Source organism: Gavialis gangeticus, unplaced genomic scaffold, assembly GCF_001723915.1.
Source record: "Gavialis gangeticus isolate Ggan-Ray unplaced genomic scaffold, GavGan_comp1, whole genome shotgun sequence".
NCBI classification, from domain to species: domain Eukaryota; kingdom Metazoa; phylum Chordata; order Crocodylia; family Gavialidae; genus Gavialis; species Gavialis gangeticus.
In genome coordinates this window covers 12,004,683-12,012,172 of record NW_017728991.1, presented here as the reverse complement: position 1 = coordinate 12,012,172, position 7,490 = coordinate 12,004,683, and positions in this window count along the sequence as shown.

Sequence of the window (7,490 nt, the reverse complement as noted above, 5' to 3'; positions counted from 1 at the left end):
CTAAAACTTCAAGAGATCAGATTTCAGATAGAGTACCTTAGCAAAAGTAAAGATCTTTTAATCTTCAAAGAGTTTCTACTCCTTTTCTTTTTTCTCAGATATACATTTCTGAGAAGAAAATATGATTTGTGGGTTGTTGTTTTTTTTTTAATAAGAGGAAAAAAAGGGATGTTTCAATGATTTTGGTTTTTTTAGGCAGTGAAAGGGGACAAGCATCTAGCTGTATAAGTGCTGAGATCCCTGATTAATGAGCACAGTAAAATGAAAATTTAAAATGCATGATTAGAGAGAGCACAATGATAGTCACTAATAAAATATATGGAAGCGTCAATAGCACTAAAAAACTCCAACCCCAAACCGGCACTTCAAGGCTTTCTCTGGAGACAGGAAATGGTCTTCAAGGAGGAAAGAGCCAGCAACATTTTTTCAGGGGCTTTACATTCTCTCCCCCCAGAGTAGCAAACACTGAACAGGAATGACTTGCTTCTTCCTTCCCTAACCAGCACCTTGTCCTGTCCCCCAGGCCTTTATTTCTCAAAGGTAGAAGTGGGCAGAAGCCATTTTTTAGCTCATATTTCCTGTTTTCAAATGGCCCTGGGCTGAGTCTTGGCCAGAAAGCATGGGCTGGAAGGGCTGTTTCATTGGGATGGAGGGAAGAAACTTAAAAGAAACTTTGCAAGGTGTGAATCTGGGCTGTGAGCTAAAGAAAGTGCCAAGCTGGGTGATGGGAGTGCAATTCTATGCCCCTTTATATTATGGTGATGGGACTTTTCTAAGCAAGAGAAGCCTCCTCTTTAGAAAGATTAGTTTAAAATCAAACATGGTTTTTGTGGGTTTTTAAAATGCCTTTATCCCCAAATGATGAAGGCTGCAAGTGGGAGAGGAACAGTGGGGAAAATATGGTCATACACTGTTCACTCTCTTTTAGCATCCGCTCTTTGCTACTGTGATCCAGGATACTGGGCAAGATGGACCTATGGTTTGCCCCAGGAAATGGCACTAGAAATGTTTGGACGCTTATCTTGCTGGGGTCCTTTGACCCTAGTGGACTTCCTGCCCCTGGGGCAGGGGGCTGGAGTTGACGATCTTTGAAGGTCCCGTCCAGCCCCAATGTCTATGAAATCTTATGTTCTGTGTTCTTACGGCTTATCTTTTCTGGTGATTATGGGGGGAGGCTTTGTTTCGTGCCTTTGTAGGCACTAATACTGGTATTATTTTAGTTCTAATATGAAAGCTTTGTTTCTCAAAGTGATTTATAGCTTGGCCATAAAATAATTGTTACAGACCGTTCCGTCATCAGCATTTCTGAGTTCGCGAGACATTAGAAAGCCTTGCGTCTAATCTATCCCATTAAGAAAGAATGTTTGCCTGTTGTATCTAGGGGACTAATACAGTAACTAATTGCATGCTAGTCTCCCATTGGTTTTGTCACTTCCAATAAACATCCTCCTGCTTTCGTCTTCTGATGTGACTGGAGTGATGTGATGGGGTATAGTGAGATCACGTGGATCAAAGATTGTCCTGTAAAGAAGCTCTAGGAGGGATTTCATACCCGTGGTCAAGCATAATTTGACCTTCAAAGTGCCAAGGCATGCCAAGGGTCAACCTGCATTTCTCCTTCATTTTTTGCCTTGGGATGTCCTAGCTGCAGGTTGAAATTAGGCATACAAAATCTACAGCAAGGGACATAATGTGAAAAATGCTCAAGATGTTCTCATTTCTTTTTAATTCAAGTAGCTGGCTGATTTAAAAAAATCCCTTAGAAACCATTAACTGGAGTGGTTCCAAGTCAACTGTTACAGTCTTAGGTAAGAAAAAAATGTATTTTTTGAAATCCCTGAATTCTGTTTTATTTCATAGACCTTGGAGTCTTCAAAGGAGTTATGATAATCTAATTGTGGAAATGACTTAGTGCCTCCGTAATTAAAGGTTAGATTAAACCTTTAGTATTATGTTTGCGTAATAAAATTTCTTCCACAAGTTTACAGCACTTCAGCTTTGAGTATGGTCAAAGTTTTCAAGTAAATGTATTAAAAAATTTGCTACAAGCATTTTCAATGCCTGCTTTCCAAAAAAAATAGTCAGGATCACCTTGGAAAAATAAGAGTTTTGAAAGTTCCTGGCTGCGGCAAGGTCTGAATTATTAGCTACATTTTCAGTTTCGTAATTAAATTCCAATTACATTTTTTTTTATATGTGCCGTCTTCAACACTGTCATATTTTAGCAACTTCCCTAAAGTGATGTGACCTAACATGTGAGGCTTGTCCTTTCTCCTGCATCACATCCCATACAATGTTATTCACTGCCACTGCAGAGACCATGAAACAAACTTTGAAGTGTGACCTGGGCCATCATCAGACACTATGCTCAGCACCTTTGAAAAGGCACTTTTATTTAGGTTTCTAACAGGACACGGAGAACACATGCATTATTTTTAGCATGTAACTAATACCTGGAAATAATAATTCTGAAACTCGTTATTTTCCAAACAAACAAAAACCCATTTCCCAGCGATAGTGCACTGAACTGCTTCAAATGTTTCAGTGCAGACAGAGTGATTATCACCAGATAAATTAGAGTGCAGACACTGAAGTCTAAGGTAGCTACTTGAGTCATGTTGCGTGCTGATAGAAATACAGCCCAGCACCTGCAAACTTCTCAGCAGGTGGTGTGCCTCAGAACTGCTGTTGGCAGTGCGGCTGATGGAGATGCGCAATGAATTCTCAAGCGCAGCAATAGAAAACAAAAAGTGTGTTGTTTTTGCCATTTGGGAAGAGGCCCTAAACTTCGACTGTTTGCTAAATTTCATTTAAGCCAAAGCTGTCACACCAGCTCCTTTGGTTTTCTCTTCTTTGCACGTGCCGAGAGTGGAAGTACTCCAGTTGAGAGCGTTGAGAGCATGTGCCGATAGTGGGACTACTCCAGTTGAGAGCGTTCTGAGTTGTTTTACTTTAGGCAGGGATTCACCCTCGTGGTGTCTTTGCAGAATGAACAGTGTACTTACCGTTGGTCTCTGTGGCCATGATTGGTGATGTCCATATAACAGAGTTAGATGAAGTCTGCTCTTTCAAAGAATCGTAGAACTGTTTGTCTAGGTTACTGAAGCGGGTTAGTTATGTTTGTTTAATGCTCATGGTACTCGAGCAGCTCCGCTGTTACAAAGCAGAATGCTTTTGTGTCGGAAAATTGCATATTAACTTTTAATAGTGTCACCTTCTGTGTACACGCTGTCTGTGTGATTTGTCTTCTAAACTTCTTTACTACTTTGGCATATTGCTGACCATCTGGTTGTTGAACCTTAAGAGATGTTGCTACTTGGAGGCCAATCGCCCAGTTGTTAACACGAGTTGTTGCTTAGGAGCAGCTTTTCATTTTCTGTTGCTGTTATTTCTGGAAACTTTAAACAAACAAGTTTTAACCAAAGGTAATTACAGACCATGCGGATTCTGTTCTTAAATATCCTACAGAGAGCTGTGTAGAATCACTTTCCTATAGTTCTGAGGCAAGGATTGCTTAGGGTGATATCTTTTTTTGGACCAACTGTATAGTTGGAATACAGTTAGCCAAACTTTCAAATGCAAGAAATTCTTCATCAGGTCCAACTGGAACAAACTAAGCACAACATAGTAAAGAACAGTTGTAGGAGAGGGTGAGGGAAATTGCCAGGGTGAGCAGACGCTAGGGGTGCAAAATGAGCCCTATTCAATTTGGATTTGGATTCAGCCTGAATCAAGGACAGTGATTAGATTTGTTGATTCGGATCACTGTCCCCAATTCAATGTGGCCGAATCCAAATCTTAAGATTTGATGCTGATTCGGAGAATCAGCGATTTGGCCATAGACACAGCTTTAAATGTTTTTTTTCCTACATACCTCAATGTACCAGGTGTGGCTTGCGAATGCTGCATTCTGGAACAGATGGAGCGTCCCACAGGAGCGTGGGGAGGCCCCCCACACGTTAAGCAGCAAATCCAGAAGTGGACCAGAATGTCTTCTGGTCCACTTCTGGGTCTTCTGGGGAGCATGTGGGGGGGTCCCCCTAGAGCCCCCCCCCAGCTCAGCGATCAGTCGCAGGGGGACCCTGCCCCCCAGGACGTACCAGTCACCGAGCCGGGGGGGGCAAAAGTACTTCTGGTCCACTTCCGGGTCTGCTGCCAAGTGTGCTGGGGACCACCGCCCCCCATGCTCCTGTGGGATGCTTATTCTGCTTCAGTACCGCAGTGTTCATGAGCCGCCTGCTACCTTGAGGTATGTAGAAAAAACATTTAAAGCTGTCTCTGTGTCTGAATCACCGAATCTTTCCAAATCTCTCTGAATTGATTTGGAGGGTTCCGATTTGATTCGGAGAGATTAAAGGGTCCTCTGATCCACTTTGGATTCAAAGATTCAGCCACCGAATCGGGCCGAATCTCCATTGAATAGAATCAGTGACCGAAGCTTCACACAGCCCTAGCGACGCAATTAGCGGAAGAAAAGGAACTGATTACTAGGAGCTCAAGGCCTAGCAAAAGGGAGGAGTGTTATTCTCACCTCTTCATGCATGGAAAGACTTCAGGTGTCGGGTAAATTACCATGTGATATAAAAACAATATTAGTGTTTAGTCTTTGGTTTTTAGTGTCCAGCCAGCTTATGAATTTTTGTTCCCAACTTCCCTTTTACAGGTGTTAGGTAGACTTCTCTTCCACGCAGGGACAGTGAGGTCAGCGGTTGTTCTGCGAGAAATGTGCTCATAACGTGGGGGTGTGTATCTGTCCTTTATATTTTTCCTGTGGGAGTTCAATCTGGTGTGTAGTTGCTGCTGAATTTCACCCACATAGTTGCCATGAGGGCACGACTCTGGTTCTCCTCTAGGCCCACGATCCTGTCACTTTGTAACATGGGAGTATTGCTGACAAATTTGTCAGCTCTATGCAGAATACAACCCGATACTCCATCTGGTTCCATCCAGCCTTTCTTTTGGTGGCTGAAGAGCAATCATGGTCTCCTTATTCACTTTGAAGGGCTGGAGGAGGTGAAAATAAGGCATATGGTGTTTTGAAAGAAGTACCTCTGTGCAAGTGAGCTTGGGTTTGGGATTGGCCAGATGCAAGACTTGAATTCAAACAGTAGTGGCAGTGCACCGATGAAGTCATATTTGTTGGATTTGCTTTTTGTTGTTACAGTGACTATGTATCTGGTTCTTGGAAGCCCCAAAGTAAGATTGAACTCTTCCCCAACCCAATCGCCCATGCCTTGCCTTACATATTATGCCGGTTTATGAGAGTTAGACAAAAATTAAAATGGTTGGTGTTAAAGTGAAGATGCCTTTTGTACATCCAGGAGCTTGTATGTAAACTTCAGGGAGTATATGAGAGAGGGTTTGTTCTGTAGGCAAGTATCTTCCTAAGAAAGCAGGTGTTTCTTAGGCAGCCATAAGCACTGAGGCAGACTTTTTTCAAAATTGTCCAGAGGAGTAAGAAACATTTGAAAGTGTCTCTATTGAAAGTCTCCGTCAGGATCTTCAAGAGGGAAAATGTGTAGTTTTTGGCTCCAGGCAGCTCACTGGAATAGGTTTTTGTGTGCTAGAAGGCCACCTGCATGAGTATCTAAGATGGGTACAAATGGTGATTCTTGGGATTGACTGTGGGAACACAATGCTTATTGGAATAATGTTGACCTGGTACAAATGTGGAGACAGCAAATGTTAAAACAAGTGACTCTGGCTATGAAGCTCTTATAAGGCCAAAGCATGATGTAATCACAATGACGATGTTTTGGGCTTCCGGAGGGGAAAAATGGAAAATCCTAGGAAACCCAAAGTAGTGTGACGGAAGTATGTGGAAGAAAATGCAGTTCAGCTGGTAATAGCTTAATGAGAAGAGGGCAATCGGAGCACCAGGCCAGGACCCCTGGTAGGCACAAGAAGGGCAGCTGCTGCTGCTACCACTGCCAGTCCAGCTGGCCCAGTCCCTGCCACCCAGGGTGCAAACTCTATCAGTTGGGCAGCATATTACAACAAAGTGAAAAAAATTTAATGTAGCAGTGAAGGATGCTAATGTGAAGAAACAGCATGTGAAATGGATAGTGCTGGTATGAGAAAAAAGGGAGGCAGCTACAGTATAGTATCAGACAGGCATATCTGAGTTGCTGGTGATAGTGCAGTTATCCTCTGTGTGCATTTATCACTTCAAATGACACTTTTTATTTGCTATTTCCCATTAAACTTAGATTGATAACCAGCAAATCTTGAGCACTTCACACATCTTAAAATGAAGCCTCAAAGTTTCTTTAAATATTAATGCCTGCCTTCTACCTAAGGTGAAAAACAACAGTGCAGTCAGAGATCAGTGGGCTGAAGTTTTTGTATTAAAGAGAGAAGCATAGCAAATGAATCCTAGATACATTGCTGGTCCTACATTTTTAATTGTTTCTAACAGTAGGGTTCACCCCTGAAATCTGCTCAAGTCCAGTACATGTATATCTGTCAACAGGCAAAGTGAAGCATCTCCTGCCTTTGCAATACAGGCAAAGGTAGGGGCAGGATGCCATCAGTAACAGGTCTCTGGAATTATAATGAGGGCCAGCTAGAATGAATGGGGGCACCCTTGGGTTGGTGATAGTCCCAAAAGTAGGAGGCTGTCATATCTGTTCTGGATTCAGGGTTGCCATTAACTCAGTGTTGCATGTTGATCGGTATTCCTGTACTAGAAAAGAGGATATATTCGTCTCATTAGCTGGTGGCAGATTCTTCTCCAAGGCTAACGTATCTCTAGAATGCCTGACAATGGAGACAAACGTTGAGGACTGCTAGAGAGGGCTTTTATGCTAAGGATTACTACCCAATTCCTATAAGTTGCATGGAGAGACTAGCATGAATCTTTCTAGTTCCTCAGACTAAACCCCTTATGTTCTTCTCCTCCAGTACTGACTTCATAATGAGAATTTGCATCAACATGGAAGTTAGGAGATGTCTGTGGCTGATCAGGTGATGCACAGCGAGCTGCTTATCAAATCGGTGTTGTTTTGGTACATGATTAATGGCACCCTTTGGGACGTTTCTGCAGGCTAGCACACACAGGCACTTTGAAAATCCAGCTCCTTGGTTTAAGCTGTTTGCAGCTATACGGTTTATTTTAATAATGATGGTCCAGATGATACAAGTACAGGCTTTTAAGTCATGTGCAGACACAGGAAATTATGTTCAAATATCATTGAGAGGTTGCAAAGAATATGTGCAAACCAGTACTTGGATGAGAAACAACCATGGAACGACTGTTTTGCAGGGATGGAGCTTGTGTTCAGGTAAGTGGCACAGTTCCCTTGTGACGTAATATGGGATCGATTGCTTTACATAGTTAGCAACAATACTGCTGAGGATGACAACAGGGAGCAGACTTGCTTAGAGGATGAGATATAAAAGCCAGGTTCTTTCTAGCAGTTGTCATTCTAGCAGTATCTCACGGACACATTTTAAGAATAGTGGTATTAAGGAGAGTCCTGTCTAAACTT